This window comes from Mustela erminea, chromosome 7, assembly GCF_009829155.1.
Source record: "Mustela erminea isolate mMusErm1 chromosome 7, mMusErm1.Pri, whole genome shotgun sequence".
Classification (NCBI taxonomy): Eukaryota; Metazoa; Chordata; class Mammalia; order Carnivora; family Mustelidae; genus Mustela; species Mustela erminea.
The window spans coordinates 133402989-133417914 of record NC_045620.1 but is presented as its reverse complement, the minus strand read 5'-3'; the positions used below and the strand labels follow the sequence as shown (position 1 = coordinate 133417914).

The window sequence follows — 14926 nt, the reverse complement described above, 5'->3', positions numbered from 1 at the left end:
AGCCATCCATACCCCTACTGACAGTGCGTCCTGGGGTCCCGTGAAGAGGGGCATTCACCCCTCCTTCCCCCCCACCACCCCATGCAAAGCCCTTTCCATTGTGTGGGTAATACATCTGGAAAAGTTCAGAGTTCCCAGGATATTGCAGTTATAATCCCTGGGTAAAAAGGGGGAGGTTTCCAGCTCAAATAGGGCTGCTTTTACAACTCTCCTCACTGTATGCACAGAATGGTTGGGGCAGTTGGAGAATTGTCATTGTTTGGGGAGGGGGGCTCAGGGGGGATCTCTGGGCTCTCCTGGGAGGGGGCTCGGTGGCCTGCTGTGTCCTGGAGCTCAGTGAGCCCAGTGGTCTCTCTCCGGATCACAGTGGGGCTAAGTACAGGACACATCCTTCTGGGAGTCGCAGCTTCCTCATGTAGGGGGGTTTTAGAATTCAGAAATCTTTCAAGTCAGCCACTGTGCCATGACTTTTACATGGTGGACTTTTCCATCCTCACAGTGGATCTGCCTCCCATTTTCCAGATTGTGAAACTGACTTTAGAATCAAGGATGTGTGTGCTGCTATGCCCGGCTCCACTCAGCCCTTCCTTCCTTCTCCTGCTGGAGACTGGAGCAAGTTTACTTATCTCTGCGGTCCCTGGTCCCTTCTCATCTTCCGAGTTGGGCTGAAGACGGCAGGTGCAGGGATTGGCCAAGGGGATCACCTCAGCTCTCCTGGCTGAGTCATAGCCTTGTCACCAGCCTAGTAGCTGACTGCACAGAAAGGGCCCTCCCAGGGGGACTCCAGACAGGGCAGGATCAGAAAGCGAAACGTAATCTAGAGCATGTTCTCTCCTGGAGACTTGTCTGAAAAAATGTCCCCCTTCAGCATCTGGCCCTGTGTAGATATGGTGGCAGGAATGGGGACAGCAGGAGAAGCTCCTCCCCTGAGGTGACAGGCTAAGCTCGGCAGCCATCAGACCTCCCTTGGGGTGACCTGGGGTGAACCTCAACCCTACTCTGCCCCACGTTCATCATTCATAGATGAGTGCTTCGGACTGGATTTTCGTCTGTGTTTAGACCTCTAGTCTACAAATTTTAATAATTCAAGATCTATTTTAAGCAAAGTCTTCACTTAAGTGGCCTGAAGTTGGACTTTCCTTCCAGAAAGCCTTTCCATTAGGGTAGCCTTGCTTCTTGACTCCGAGGCCAAATACTGCGTAGGAGAGTGGGGAGCATAAGAATGTTTCCTTCTGGGGCCCTGCAATCTGCTGGCTGCAGTGGTAACCTTTGCTCTGTGGTCTCAGAGACACATCCCTGTGGAGGAATGTCACTCGTTATTGGTGATCTGCTTTGTAGCCCCCCTCCTCCCAAGTGCCAATGGGAAGGGGTCACCTGCTTTCCTGGGCACAGGCTGCCTCCATGGCAGTCACCCCAAGACCAGCTTGAACACACCCAACGATGGCCAGCTGGAAGGAGACACATCACCTGGGCAAAGCGCCCGGGGAAAATGACCCCTGTCTTCTATAAAGAGCCAAGCCTGCTTCTCTAAAGATGCTTCCCGACATCTCCTCTGGGATGGCTGAAAAGCATCTCAGTGGCCCAAACTGCACTCCTGAGTTTTCTTCCAAGCCTGCTTCTTCTTCCTTCTGGTTCAGTCACCAGCACCCTTGTCTCTCTGTTGTTCAAGCTCCATATGGGGATTTAACCCTGGATTCGCCATATCCAACCCACCCATACATCCACCAATCCATGGGTTTTACCTCCAAAATATATTCGAGGTCTTTCCACTTCTCACAACCGCCTCACCTCTCCCATCAGAGCCGTATCATCTCCTCTGGTTTTCTGTAGTGCTGTGTGCTCTTCCACTCTGGCCCGCTACGACCCTCCATTTTCCACATAAAAGAGAACTGGTTTTGAAAAAATTAAAGTTAGGGACGCCTCGGTGGCTCAGTCCATTAAGCATCGCCTTCAGCTCAGGTCATGATCCCAGGCTCCTGGGATCGAGCCCTGCATTGGGCTCACTGCTTAGCAGGAAGCCTGCTTCTTCCTCTCTCACTCCCCCTGTGTGTGTTCCCTCTCTCGTGGTGTCTCTCTCTGCCAAATAAATAAAATCTTAAAAAGTAAATTGGATCATATAATTCTCAGGCTTGAAATCCTTCTCGGAATATCTAAACTTCTTAGTTGGCCTACAAGATCCCCCCAAATCTGGTCCCTGCTACCCTTCCAGCTACCGCCTGTCTCCAGCCACTCACAGAGGACCACCTCAGGACCTTTACACCTACTGTTTCTGCTCTCTAGAAAGCTCTGCCCCCAAATCTTTGTAGGACTCCAGTGTTTCTTGTCATTTAGGATTTCCGTTCAGACGTGACTGCCTGTGATCATCGATCTCCACCAGGTAGCCACATATTGTTTCCTTCATTATTTGTCCCTTGCCTGTCTCCTTGCTGGAGAATGGAAGCTCCAAAGGAGCAGGTCCCGTCTCTCATTCTTAGTGTTCAGAGCAGAGCCTGACAAGTATTTGCTTAATGAGTGGACGAAGTAGGAGTGCTTGGGCGTTTGAATAAAGGGGAAGGTGAACCAATGTTGAAAAGGTAGGTGTAAATTGCAATTTGGCTAACAAGGCTGCCTGCCACCACATGGTTAGAGACACCAAGGCCCTGGGTCAGTAACGTTAAGGGACTTGCCTGGGTCCCACCGCTCTTGAAGAGTAGGGCCCCGGTGGCAGCCCGCCAGGCCCTGGGGGGTTTCGGAGCGCTTTGCCCCGCTGCCCTGCAGCCGAGGTTGCCAGTCCCCTGAATTCAGAGGCTTCCCGCAGCATGTCAGCTCAGCCTGGAGAATTAAATAAATGACTTCAGCTTTGGGTATGATAATCAGAAATGTGGCCTAAGGTGACAGGCCCAACAGGAAAGCTGAGGTGGGCGGTGAAGAAAGGGCTAGCGGACTGGATAGAGCCTTCCTAGGGTGGAGGCTCCGCTGCTACGGGCCAGGAGGGTCCTGAAAGCCGCTCCGGCTCGCGCCTCGCGGAGGCCCTCGCGGGGCCCCGCTCGCCCCGCCCCCTCCCCGCCCCCGCCCCGCCCTCGCCCCGCCCCCGCCCCGCCCCCGCCGCCGGGGGCAGTGGGCGCTGACAGCGGGCGCGCGGCGGACGGAGTGTTTGCATACAAAGGCGGCCACGCGCGCGGCGCCGCACGGTGAGTGGACGCTTCCGCGCCGCCCGCCGCTCGCCGAGCCCCAGGCCGAGCCGCGGCGGGACCCCGGCCGCTACCAGGCAGGGGCCGCAGCCTCGGCGAGGCCGGGCGGGGCGGGGGGAGCCCCAAGAGCTGGGGGCGCGCGGGGGGGCCGGGGCGGTAGCGGAGCCGGGGGCCGGGGCTGACCCGACGCGGGAGGACGGAGCTCGGTCCCCGCGGCCCTCTCGGGGGAAGTGCTGCGGCGAGGGAGGCGGAGAAGCAGGCCCCAGCTCCGGCTCTGGGCGGCGTCGCCAGCATCCCTCGGGCCTTCCCTTTCGGGGCGCACGCCGGGCTGACCTTGACCCGCCTGGTGGAGCCCGGGGGGCTGCCGCGGGTCCCTGGGACGGCGGGACGGGCTCCATCCAGCGGGCACGGGTGGGTTCCGGCGGTGGAGCGGGCAGTTCCTGCGGTGCGCCCGGAACTTTTGTGAAAATGTTCCCCGAGGCTTAGGATTTTTGCCCTGCAGTGGAGGAAACTGAGGCCCAGGGAGGCTGAGCTACGTGAGCAAGGTCACACTCCGGCAGGTTGACCAGGGTTGGAATCCGGTTCTCAGATTACCCTTGTTTTCTCCCCTGCCAGGCCTCCGTGCATCTTTCCTGCGGCCGAGTGGGTGCTAGGCCTGGTCAGTGCCATCCCGTGCCCTTGCGAAGAATTTTATTTTGGGGAGGGCCAGGAAAATGTAGGATGAAAAGTAGTGGTTTGGAAATAACTCAAGTGCCATAGCGCTGCGGTGTAGGTAATGGGTGGCTAATTTACGTGGAGCGTAGTCGCTGGAGAAAGTAGATGTCAACCCAGCGTTTGACCACCAAACAGGAAACTCGAACTAAAGAACCCGGCAGATTAACTCAGAGAGTTTTTTAGCACTCAGTAGTATCCCCAGGATAGTAGGAGTATTTTGGAAAAGATAAGAGTTTGTAAGGTGTTTTTTTTTGTTTTTTTGTTTTGTTTTTTCTTTAAATCTGAGGAATGGCATGATTGTGGATTTTTATCTGTTCTATAATTCAGGTCTTATGAATTAAAGGAAGCGGTTGAGGAATGGGTAGTAATTGAGAAATAAACACACACTCCTCCCTCCCCCCATGTTGGGAGATCTGAGTTTGACTTATGGTTCTGTGTTTTGATAATTCTTCCTATTTGTCAACATTTGTATTATTATTTGGCATGTTTATTTCTGGATGTGCATTTTGGAGCTTTTCTTCCTGTTTGTAGGTAGGGCTGTGTAGTGTTGTGGAGCTGGGCTTGGCCAGAGTCTTGAACGTGAACTTAGCTCTTCCTGAGCTTGCTGGAGGCTCCTGTGCAAGTGTGCTCCCCCCTCAGATCTCGTTTATCAAAATCTCCTCACTCTAGAAGAGAACACACTGCAAGACACAAACCTACCTGCTGAGTCTAGTTCTGTGGGACAGAACTTGAGGGTTCATGGGAGGGCCTTAAGGATCTCTGTGTCCCTGGGAGACCTCGGGAATGGCTGGGGAGAGTTTATCCCAGATGGGGTGAGGATGGCCAGACTGGCCCTACCAGAGGGAGGTCTATGGGCCCAGCCCTTTCCCAGTGAGCTGAACTCAGAGCCCTGGACCCAGAGGGAAGGGGAAGCCAGGAGATGGAAAGATAGTTCGAAGAGGCCACCATGGGCCTATGGGGTGCTGGGGCTAGCGCTTTGCAGTTACATGTATGACTTGGGCCAAAGACTTAAATTCTCTGAACCTTGGTTTCTTCATCCATGAGATGTAGAGATAACCATACCTATTCAGGAGATTACTGTAAAAATGAACTGAGATATACAAGAGACAGAATACAGGGGCCGTGACTCACTGCGGAGGTTATTATTTTCGGGAGGAACACGGGGTACCAGCGAGGAGGACTGTAGGGCTGAGGCAGTTCTGGCCAACGCTGGCCCCTGGGCTGCAGATCATCACTTTGGGGGACCCCCCCCCAGATGTCTCCTATTGGGAGTTGGCCTCTCCTGGGTCCTCTCACTGGGTTCAAGGTACACAAGACAAACTGATGTGGGGAGCATTCAGATGGGTGTGGGTGAGGGTTGCCAGCAGCTTCTTGGAGGGGAGCGTTGGGGATGGGTGGGGGGTGGTATTGCAGCAATTGGAGTGGCTTTTGGAGCATTTTAGAGAAACACTAAGAAGACTGCAATCCTTGTGGGACACAGAGGCTAATGCCGGGACCTGTTTGCACGACAGCTTCCTAGTGTAACTGGGTTGGGGGCATTCGGAGCTGTTGAGGTCCTGAGGCGGAAGACAGGAGGTCGAGACGGATCAGTGGCGTGCTGTCAGCACTGGGGCGGGCCCCCTGTGAAGGGGGATGTCACACTGTACATTTTATTGAATACTACCTCAGGTTATTATGGGGTAAGCCCACTCAAAATTGGAATGGAATTTGTGAAAAGAGTTAGGCAGGGCCCAACTTAATTCTTCGTATATGGAAGACTCCAGGGGCCTATTAGCTGGTCATTTCGGAAATGGGAACTTTCTAAGCTGTGAGTGAGGGGCCTAATACCTGCTTTAGCTCCTGGCAGCTCCTGCTTGGGGATGTGGGGGGGGGGCGGCTGGCTGAAGGTGCCCTTGCTATCCTGATGTCCTGCATTGGCCTGCCCTCTCCTTCCTGTGTCCTCCCCACTTCCCTGTGCACCTCTTCCTCTTCCTCCATCCTAGCCCTCCCCTCTCCCCACCTTTTATTCAGCAAACTGAGAAGTAAGAAGTGAGCCGGCAGAGGCTGGGCCGGGCTGGGCTGTGGGCAGGCTGGAGTATCAGCTGCAGAGTGAGTGTCTTGAGGAGGAAGAGGTCAGCTCTGCACAGAGTTCTGAGTCTAGGCATAGGTCAGTATTTGTCACAGTGCATGCACTCTGGGACCTCCTGGTCAGTTTCGTTGGCCTACAGACATTTAAAAAAAAGTGAAATAGAAAAGGAGAAACCAGATAATGCTTTGTGGAACTTGTTTTAGCCCATGATATGCGTGTGCGCGTGTGTGTGTGTGCGTGTGTGTGCATGTATGCGTGTGCGTGTGTGTGTGTGTGTGTGTGTGTGTGAGATTGCGCTCCCCCGTGGAGGGAGGGCTGGTGGGTGTGTGAGGAAGAGTGCATGGGTGTGTGGGGAGGGCGAGCCGCACAGCCTTGCGAATGGACAGGGCTCAGGCTGGAGACAGCAGGGAGCTTTTCAGGCTGTTGAGCATGGCCACATCTTTTAACCCTCCGACCAAGCTGTGTGAGTCCTTCAACAACTTAGATTTTTTGCTGGTACTGAATGCCAGGGCTTTCCAGAAAAAAGCTACAGCTGTTAGGACATTCAGGGCTCTGTGTCAACCATCTGTTTGCTCCTAGTGCGATGTTCTCTACCTTGCTCGAGGAGCTATGGACCCTGTGATCAAGATACACCTGTTTTCTAGAGGCTTCTGGGACACCGTGAGCACATTTACCCCATGTGCCTTATTCCCAGAGGTCCCTCTGTCTCCTTGGATACGTGTACTTTCTCTTTCTGGCAAAATCTTTCTGTGTTCACGGGTCTCACTAGTCATACCCTTTGATTTGCAAAAGACAACATACAAGCAGCAAAGGTCATGGGATAACAGGGCACCATGGCCCAACGAGACGTTCTCCTTGGCAACCACTTCTGCCAAAGAATTTCCTGCTGGGGAGTTCTGCCTAATCTCAGAATGCTGCCCAATCTGGGGGTTTGCCCTTTTGAACAAAGGTATTATCACCCTATGGTAATAGGAACATACCCTTCTAATATTTCTGCGTTAATTTTAACCTATGATATTCCCCGCCGTTCTCTTTCTGGGAAGGTGCAATTTAAATTTGTTAAGGCCAGAGCCTTCATTTGGAGTCTGGGAGCCGTTTGTGAGCATGGGATTGGCACGTGGCTTGCATTGGGTGCACGTACTTTGAAAAACAGTTTACATACCTCCAGTCCTGTGAGGCGGAAGGTGTTCACCCCTTTTACAGATATGAAACTGAGGCTTAGGTTAGTCATTGACGCGTGGTCACAGGCCAGTGGGTGGCAGAGCTGGGATCGGAACGCCAGCCCCTTGCCTCCAGGAGAGTGTGCATTCTCATCCCCTGAGCTGTAGGCAGCACTCTCGAACATCAGGGGATACCGGCCCTCCGTGAGCTGCGGGGGTGGAGTGGGCGGGGGTCACGCGGAAGCGGAAGTCACAGAAGGAGGACATTCCTCGCGACCACGATGCACACGTGGAGGGAGGGCCCGTGCAGCTGTGCAGAGAGGATGCCGAGGCAGGCCCTGTGCTCGGTTCGTGAGTGGGTTGAATAGTTAAGAGCCAGAGGACTGGGGTCTCAACCTGGAGGGGTTTGGCCCGGCGCACTGGCCGCCCTGTGGTGTCGATCTCGTGTCGTCTACTCCCGTCCTGTGCTCCTTGGCGGGGACCCGAGAACTCTCACCACATGGGATTATAAGATCCGAGCGTTGTGAAATCCCAACGCCGGAGGAGCTGAGTGGTCACCCTCTGACCTTTCTGACCAACGCAGAATCCCCCTGTCACCCCTTCTTGTCCCAGCAGTTTCACCGGCCACTGAGTGGGCCAGAGTTTTCCATGCCTCAGCCAGTTCTCTGAGGTCATTCGAAGTTACTGTTCAAATAATACGTACGCATGGAAAAAACAAAAGCCAGAACCAACGCTATGGATATGAAAATGGTGAAAGCAAAGGTCTTGTTTCCACGACCTGGTCCCCAGGGCTCAGCCTGTGGACCTTGTTTGGTATGTGAGTCAGTCCCAAATTATTTATTTATTTATTTATTTATTTATGCACCTCAGACTGTGTGTAAAAGTAATGCTTAAATTGATTCATTTTATCAATATTTGTATACCCTTTCACTCAATAGATACCTTTGTCGATTTAGTGTTTGTGGGACTACCTCTCCCTGGGTTTTTTTTTTTTTTTTTTTTTTTTTTTAGTCAGGTTTATGATGATCTGTTAACATGGTTTATTTAACCAGTCCTATAGACATTTAAATTGTTTCTAGTTTTCCCTATTACAGTCAATGCACAATTACAGTTTTGGACACGGATCTCATAGCAGTAGGAATGCTGGCGAAGTATTTGCCAAAAACGAATGTACCCCAGGGCTCATCCCGTTTATTACTCACCACTAGGGGGTAATAAATGACTTGGTTTCTCCTGCTGTCACCAGCCCTGCAGTTTTTTACAAGGTGCTCTGAGTTTAGACTGTCTGAGAGGCCTCCTTTGTGTATCTTAACTGATGAATGGGTTGAGTATCCCATGTATCACAGACCGAATGGGCTTCTCTCTCTGCGACCCCGCTCTGTATTCTGCCCATTTTTCCTACCGGGTCAGTGTGAGGCCATCTTAAACGGACTTCCATCGTGTGGAGACTGGTGGAGGTAGCAGACACTGCCGGGTCATGAACGCCTTGGCCAGGGTTTTGAATTTTGGCAGAACTTCCAAGAAAGCAGAGTTTCTTGGCAATTTGTGAAGTTCAGAGAGTCTGTCGATTTTGGGTGAAAAGCTGATTTTTCTGATGTAATAACTAGGCAAGAAGTTATGAGACCTCCAGTCCCTCATCTTCCAGTGCTACGCTTCTGGAACCACTCAAGATTGTGCTAACTGATGCTCGAGCATCTGCCTTGTGTCAGGAATCATACAGATTCGCTCCAGCATGGGGCGTTCCTGCCCCTAATTGTGGGGGTGGGGGCTTGAAGGAGAAGAAAACTTCCCAGGCCTTTGCTCTTTGTCCTGAGTGGTAGGTAACAGTCTCCTCCCCAAGGGACACACTCTCCACACCTCCGCCTGTACCATCATCTGGGAGCTGGCTCGCCCTTCCCCCGGTCCTGAAACTGAGCCGTGATGAGCGCGAGTTCTGTGTTCTCCGCCTGCTTTACCCAGGGCTTTGGTGGGGGCTCGGGCCGGCTGGGTTTTCTGCTCTATCACTTCTGCAGGAAGTATCAGTCTGACCTGCATGGTTTCTAGAAGCATCTCAAGCTTTCCCCAAGGACTCTACCCTTCATTTAAGCAGCTTGTCTTAGCACCGTGTTGAGGACTGGGGAGCTAGTTGGGGTAGCCAGCCAGAGGGAAGGAAGTGTGCTCCCCCCCCCCACCCCCCGGTGTGGCAGGCCAGGGAGGAAACCGAGGTATCTTGATTCTCAGGGGGGGTGTTCTTCTCTCTGCCTCTTGCTGCAACCGCGTCATACTTCCTTTTTTTTTTTTGTCATTTATGTGTAACTGATCACTTCTACCGATGGGTAAGTCAGTTTGCAAGGCTCTGAAGAAGGACTTATTTGCTGTTAATATGAATCACAAAAGGAAGACACACTTCTTATAAACCAGTGTAATTTTCTTGCAAGTCTTCTTAGTCATTAGGCCATTCAGGGGATTTCTTAGAAATTGTCTTTTTGTTGTTTCTGTTTTTCAATGCTTTGGCTGAATACCAGCACTTACCTCATAACCTCCCAGGTGAACGCGACTTGGCCGGCCCTGGGAGCAGTGTGCTGTTTGTGCTCTCACTTAGACTTGGTCAGGTGTGCATCCTAGACGTGGAGACACAGAGTGTGATCTGGGGAGAACAGTGTTGGGGTGGTGAGTGGAGGCCCCCGTCGTCTCTCTGAGCCCAGCGTGTTCCATGCCCGTTAGGGTACCAGGGGCCATCACTTAGCTGTCCTCTGATGGCCTCAGGACAACCGGAGACTGCAGGATGAGACCTCCTGGGCCTTGAAGGACCTGTGGGGAGAACTCGGGGGAGGCAGCCTTTGTTGTATTTTTGAGGAAGAACTGTCCTGACTAAAAGCCCAATGGTTTAAATATTCCTAGTGACAGGGTACTCACTCTCCAAGGCAAATTCTGCCCTTTTTGGGAAAGTTATAAATGGGCCTCAATATTCAGTTGTTGATAACTGAGCCAATTAAGATAGGAGACTTCCTGTTTCTCAAGGCCAGGAACAAACCCTCCCTGAGGCCATACCCACAGCCAGGTGCAGGGTGAGAGTCTGTGCAGTCTTTGCTGCATGAAGGGAGGAATGATAGGGGCAGGAAGGGGGGGGGCGCGGTGGTCTGTCACCTGTCCTCAGAGGCAGGATGGGGGGGCGCGGTGGTGGTCTGTCACCTGTCCTCAGAGACAACTTCCGGGTATTTACTGTAGATCGGGATAAAAAGAGGACGGGGTGATTTGATCCCCGAGTATTCAGACTTTACTAGCAAAATCTCTGCCCTTTCTCCTCTTCTTCTTCTTCTCCTTTTTTTTTTTTTTTAAAGAATTTTTATATATTTGACAGAGCGTACAAGCAGATGGCGTAGCAGGGAGAGGGAGAGGGAGAATCAGGCTCCCCACTTAACAAGGAGCCAGGTGTGGGGGATCATGACCTGAGCCGAAGGCAGATGCTCAACCCCCTGAGCCCCCCAGGGGCCTGTGCCCTTTCTCTTCTTTAACTGCGAAGGAGTGAGCCCCTTTCAGGCCTCCTGCTTTACCTGTGTGCCATCTGGAGATGGCAGAGGCGAGGCTGGCCAGTCACTCTGGGACCGACTGGCACGCACAGGCGGATCTCCGGGGCAAGCAGACCCATTTCCAAACCAGACACTAGCTTAGGAAAAAGAAAGAAAGCTATTCACACGTACCTCTTGAGGCTGATGTTGGCGTCATTGTTGGAGAAGCGAAGATATTTGCACGTCCTGGGTATTACACTTTCCTGCATATGGAATTTGAAGCCTGTATGTGCCGCCCTGCACATAGATTGGACCGTCCAGTCATACGGAAGGGTTGTAGGATCGTCACAATGCTGGATACAGACTAAACCTGGATTCCGGTGCCGTTCTGTCCCTTCCCTGCCCCGGGACCCTGAGCAAGTGATGTCAGGTCTAGAGCTCGGTTTCCTTCTGGCAAGATGGGAAAATTCTATCCTTTGCATCGTTATGGTAAACAATTAAGTAGTTCAAACTCTGTTATTGTCCCCACCAGGGCATTGTCCCACCTTCCGTGGTGGGTGAGAACAGGCAGTGGTTTGTGTCACACTGGTTTGCTGCTCTATCATCTTTGCCTGGTGTTGCTGGAAAAGACTGCATGTTTAGAAGCCTCTCAGATGCGCTCCTCTAACCGAAGCAGCTGGAAGGCTGGGACCCCAGGGTGAAATTGGTCCAAGTCTGCTGGCCCTGGAGGGCAGCTTGCTGTGTAGCCGGGTGTGTCCCTGCTGCTGATAACAGGAACACAAAGTTGGGGGTGTGCTCACCCCAGGCTGACATGAGGCTGGGAGCTCCCCAGATGTACCATAAAACCAGGTGCCCCAGGTGTTCCCTAAGCACCTGCCGTGAGAGCGGGGAGCGGGGCAGAATGCATGTGCTCGGGAGGCCGGCTGGTTCCAGGAAGTGATGAGTCATTCTGAGGATGAAAGAGCCAGAAGAGTCTCCCGACACAAAGGAGGCCGTTTTGACCTTTTCATCCTTGAGTTTTGATTAACCTCCCTGGCCCCCCACCCCAGGTGAGGTACTGAAGAGGGTGTGCATCCTTGTGGAAATACCGCCTCGAGAGCCAGTGACCGAGTCTGCTCGGTCTAGTCACTTAGGGGAGGTGAGGACGCTGGTCGTGCTTGCCCGCAGCTTTCCAAGGACAGAGACCTTTCCTCGGGCATTGTTTTGTGTTGCGCTCACGACGACAGCTGGTGAGGTCCCATCAGAGGCACAGTGTTTGTCATTCCTTGCTCCCGTGCACGGCGCTCACCAAGTTGGGAGGAGGACGCTCTCATCCTGGCCTTCTGACCCCAAGTTTTGTGCAGTTTCTGTGTCCCAGACTCTTACCCTTTGTGTTTCATGGCCTGGATTTTTGGCAAGAAAAGCCTGATGAGCCTGTTACTTAAACCGTGGCTGTAGGGAATTTCATCTGGGGTGTTACCCTCATGAACTTTACGTTGCTGGGAGAGAACAAATGCTGTTCTTCATTTCTTCTAGATTTTACATCGCAGCACTTGCCCCCCTCATTCCCGGAATTGCCAGGCTGCTCGAAGGGTGGCTCGTACACCTTGTGGTCTCCACCTCTGGACTGTTGTTGTGATGGGACAAAAATCCCCAAACAAACCCCTTCCTCCCACGACCCTTGGTTTCTTGCTTGGGATGAAGGCTTGATTGCATGTTGCTCTGGCCAGGTCACAGGGTCATGAACTTAGAACACCACCGGGTTCTTGAATTCCCTCCACAACCTTTTGGCGGGGAGGGTGGTTCCGACTCCTCGATGAGACCACCCTCGTTTGAGCGCTCACTCCCTCTAATGAGTCGACTCCCCGTGGAAGCTTGATCTCCTAGACTGTGCTTTGGCCACTGGCTCTGGAACGTCCTGTCTGCAATTCTGACTCTAATTCCAGTCTGTGATCATCTCTGTAGCACTGGACACCCTGTCCGCATGGGCTGAACATTCTGACATTCGGATCTAAGTCATTGCCATCTGTTGTGCTAAAGGCTGACTTTCTTTGACGAGGTGGCACCCATTACCAGTTTCTCATGCACCGAGATGGGGGACGGCTCCATGCAGTGGAGAACGGGGGAGTCTCGGGGTTCCACCTGGGCTCCTGCCCTCGTCCTGTTACTGGTCCCGCCACTCTGAATGTCATGCAGACCTGGCACCCCGGTTCCTCCTCAGAGAGGGGGCAGTAACGGGGGATTTGAGTGCAGCACGGGTTGCTTAGATCTTAGCACGCGAGCTTGCTCATGGGAAGGTTTTTGGTGCCTCACGAAGTCTGTGCAAATGGAACATGGAGGTTTGTGTGGCCCCTTTCCTGGGATTTCCTGAGAACTGCAGAGGAATTAAAATCACTTTTATCCACTTGTGGATCAAATGAGTAGAAGAAGCAGTTTCTGAACTGACAGCTAAGGAGCTTTGTCTAGAGTAATTCAAATCTTCAAATTTAATAGTCGATGTAGTTCAGGTTGAACACACTGTTTATTTTTAATGTTGTAAGCAGAATCCCAGGTGGACCTATGGTTTTGGATTTTTATGTTCCTCAGTGTTTTATCTGCCTGTTTCTAATATAAGAACTGTAGAGTTTCCAACTCAGGGAAGATTCTCTGAAAAGAGGGTATTTCCGTGAGATGGAACAGCCTCAGAAAATTAGCCTCAAAGAGTGTTCTGGAAAGCCAGAAGATACCACACTAAAAACCCTGCATATAATCATATATCAATTATAATATAAATACCTTATATTTATGTTATATATTAATTATAATTATGTATCACACTATATATTACATTATATATCATAAAATACATTATATATATTATATATATATTACATTCATCCCAAGCAATACATTATATATGTTGTACATATGATATAATATACAATTAAATTATACATAGTAATTATATGATATTTAATATTTGATAAATATTTCATATATATGTATAATATCTAATAATTATAATACAATACAATAGATAATTAATATTAATATTAATATTAGTATTAATGTAATATATAATGGTATATAATTATATGGTATATAATTATAATAGTGATATACTAACATATTAATAATTAAAATAAATATATTAATTATATATGTGTTTGTGTATATATATGTGTATATATGTGTGTATATATGTGTGTATACATATATATATATATATATACGGATACATGTGTTTACATGTTTCCTAATTTCAGAACTGCTCTGATAATCCACAGTACCTTTTAGAGAACCCTCGTTTGGCCAGAAGGAGGTGTTTGTGAGGTTTGGCTCATCTGCCCTTGAAAAGCTGGAATAAGTAGAGGAATCCTGTTTCATGTGATAAATGAGGCCCTGTCGGGGAAGCAGCCATTGCTTGCCCAATGTGGAGACTGAAATCAGCAGATCTGGAAGTAATTTGGTTCGGGGTGAATGCAGAGGCGGGACCTCAGAGCTGTTCACCTGGATGTGGAAGCATTTTGTTTTGTTCTTTTCAGGTCCTACTTTGGTGACTCTGCAGGCAGTTAAGATGCTTTCTGCTTCCCAGTGCTGCCCTCCCTGCGCATCCTGTGTCTGTGAGCGCGGGAGACACGGCAGTCATGGGATTAAGGGGCAGGTGCAGGGAGTGTGCATCTGAGGCTGGCTTGTCCGGCTTCTTTAGGTAAATCCGATTAGCTTCTTCCTTGAGCCTTTTCCTCCCGACAGAACTGAGCCAGTGAACTGGGAGCTGGTGTCCAGCCGGTCTCGTCTTATATTCGTCCAGCTTTTGCCCAGCGCTTCTTTAGAAAACATCCTGAAGAGCGGAGATGAAGATGAGCCATGCTTGCCCCCAACTTGCCTGCACCCCTCAGCCGAGCAGGTGCCGGGGCTGAACTGGTGCCCCCTTCCCTGAAAGCCGGTCTCAGGCCTCCTGGGCCCAAGCAAACAGTAGTCGCCTTCCTGAAATCAGTTCTGGTTAGTTCAGCGTCCTCCCCAACCCCCTCCCCAACGGTGATCACACACACGTAACATAAATGGTTACTGTCTTACTCATTTGTAAGTGCACATTTCAGTACACTTTGTGTGAGCGCAGTTCCTGCTGTTGCTGGCCTGCCACCATAGGGCTCCAACTTTTGTTTCCTCTCCCCAGTGAAGCTCTAACCCATTAACCCCTTCCTTCCTCCCCGAGGTCCCTGGTAATCTCAGATCCACTCCTGGTTTCTAGGGGTTTACATAGGAAAATCCTACATCTGGTATTAATCCTTTTGTGACTGTCTTATTTGTCTTAGCATGGTATCCTCTGGGTTTATCCCTGTTGCATATATAATGTATATCAGAATT

At 51.0% G+C, this 14926-nt stretch overlaps 1 protein-coding gene across 6 annotated transcripts in view; it reads left to right on the top strand.

Annotated features, from left to right (window-relative positions):
* The window catches only part of LPIN1 (lipin 1), a 127478-nt gene that overhangs the window by 56982 nt on the left and 55570 nt on the right, over window positions 1-14926 (top strand). Inside the window, exon 1 of one of the 6 annotated variants that reach the window (XM_032353284.1) lies at window positions 3091-3170. The exons of 4 other annotated variants lie outside the window; for them this stretch is intronic. The gene's annotated coding sequence lies outside the window, so the exon portion shown is untranslated. Of the gene's footprint in view, window positions 1-3090; window positions 3171-3227; window positions 3248-14926 lie in introns of those variants that run through there. One more of the 6 variants, XM_032353285.1, reaches the window with a different exon arrangement.